The following is a 1,967-nucleotide window of genomic DNA, read 5'->3' as shown; positions in this document are numbered from 1 at the left end:
TAATCAAATTTTAATCTAAACAAGATTGCTTATACGATGAATTATTATAACCAAAACTCTTGATTACCATAATCACATAATCCAAATGAGACTAGATTATAGGGAATTTTGGGTGCTGAAGTCCAACTTGCCCTCCAACTGATTGTCCAACTTGCCAAAGTATAAAAGGAAAAGATAGGAGTTTCTCACTTTAACCAATTATAATCAATCACCATATAATCCATAGCCCAAACACTCCGATTATTATAATTCATATTCTTTAATATAATAATTGAGATTATAATAATCTAGCTACAATCCAAACAGGGCCCTATATTAATAATACAATTGTATGTACTTTTTTTTTGAAAGAAAAATATACTACTGCAGTAACCTTAAGGTTGTTGTGCAGTGGAGAAAGTCTAATTTCTTACTTGGCTAGACTACAGTGTTTGGCAAAGGTTCTAAACACGCCCGTATTGGCATTTGGCAAGCTTCTCCCTCGGGGGAGTCTACATGATGCCCTTTCACGGACGGCATCGTGTGACGCCGATTCCTTCAACTTTAGTCACCGTAGTTTGTACCATTCTCAGATATTTCGTGGAAATATGACAGAATTGATTTAGTCAAATGACTTGCACCACACTGCATACACACTGACAAATAAATGCGTCGAGTCACACGTCTCTTGCAACCGATTGGAAACTTCTCTATCGACGGGTGGGATTAATTATTGACCGCATGGAAGAATAACCATCGCATTTTTCTTTGATTCATATCCACGTAAAAAGGTCTGCAGATTGCTGAAATGTCAGATTATGCAACTGAGGGGGGAAAAAAAAACTAAACCGGCAGAAAAAATAAACGTGATATGCAACCTGTCAAACACGTACTCTAAGCAAACAAAGGAGTCGTCGTCTCAGCCGAGGTTGCTATAAATTTGTAGTCATTTGGGACTACCTCCATTATCTCTGCATATACAAAAACACAAACAACAACTCATCTTAGTCGGGAAGCTTGAGGTATCAGCAAAATGGCTGGAGGAGATGAGATGAAGCTGCTGGGCATGTGGGCGAGCCCGTTCGTCCTCCGGGTGAAGCTCGCGCTCAGCTTCAAGGGCCTGAGCTACGAGTATGTAGAGGAGGACATCGTCCGCGGCAAGAGCGAGCTGCTCCTCAAGTCCAACCCGGTGCACAACAAGGTACCCGTGCTCATCCACAACGGGAAGCCCGTCTGCGAATCGCTGATCATCCTGCAATACATCGACGAGGCCTTTGCCGGCACTGGCCCGTCCCTCCTCCCTTCTGACCCCTACGAACGCGCCGTTGCTCGCTTCTGGGCCGCCTACATCGATGACAAGGTATGAAAAGAAAACCCCGTCTTCCAATCGATCGCATCAATTGACTGCGACATTGCCTGTTTCGTTGATAGATGGGGCATGCCATGCGTGATGTTGTCTTGCAGATGCTGGCCGCTTGGATGCAGGCGTCGAGGGGCAAGACGGAGGAGGACAAGGCTGAGGGGAAAAAAACAGTGGTCCGTCGCGGTTGAGACGCTAGAGGGAGCGCTGAGGGACTGCGGCAAAGGGAAGCCCTTCTTCGGCGGCGACAGCGTCGGGTACGTGGACGTCGTGCTCGGCGGCCTACTTGGGTGGGTGCACGCAAACGAGGAGGCGTTCGGCATCAGGTCCTTGGATCCCCAACGGACTCCGCTCCTGGTGGCGTGGTCGGAGCGCTTCGGCGCACTGGAAACCGTCGAGCCTTTGATGCCCGACGTGACCAGGCTGGTCGAGTTGGGCAAGATGGTGCTGGCCCGTGAAGCGGCTGCGGCGGCTGGTGCAAGCAACTGAAAGTGCTTGTTCTATCGATCAAGATTTCCCATGTGATTCAGCCTTTCAGGCGTTCAGCTAGTGTTGAAATTTGTGCGGGGGAAGTTTGCAATTCGGATTTTGCCGTTTGACCTGTAACTTCAGAAATATCCGTTTGGTT

General features: G+C 47.6%; 1 pseudogene; it reads left to right on the top strand.

The window, feature by feature from the left end:
- The first annotated feature begins 965 nt into the window (after positions 1-965).
- On the top strand, positions 966-1,967 carry LOC136534281 (probable glutathione S-transferase GSTU6; annotated as a pseudogene).

The sequence above is a fragment of the Miscanthus floridulus genome, unplaced genomic scaffold, assembly GCF_019320115.1.
Source record: "Miscanthus floridulus cultivar M001 unplaced genomic scaffold, ASM1932011v1 os_1742_1_2, whole genome shotgun sequence".
Lineage (NCBI taxonomy): Eukaryota > Viridiplantae > Streptophyta > Magnoliopsida > Poales > Poaceae > Miscanthus > Miscanthus floridulus.
This window is presented reverse-complemented; position numbering and strand designations above follow the sequence as displayed.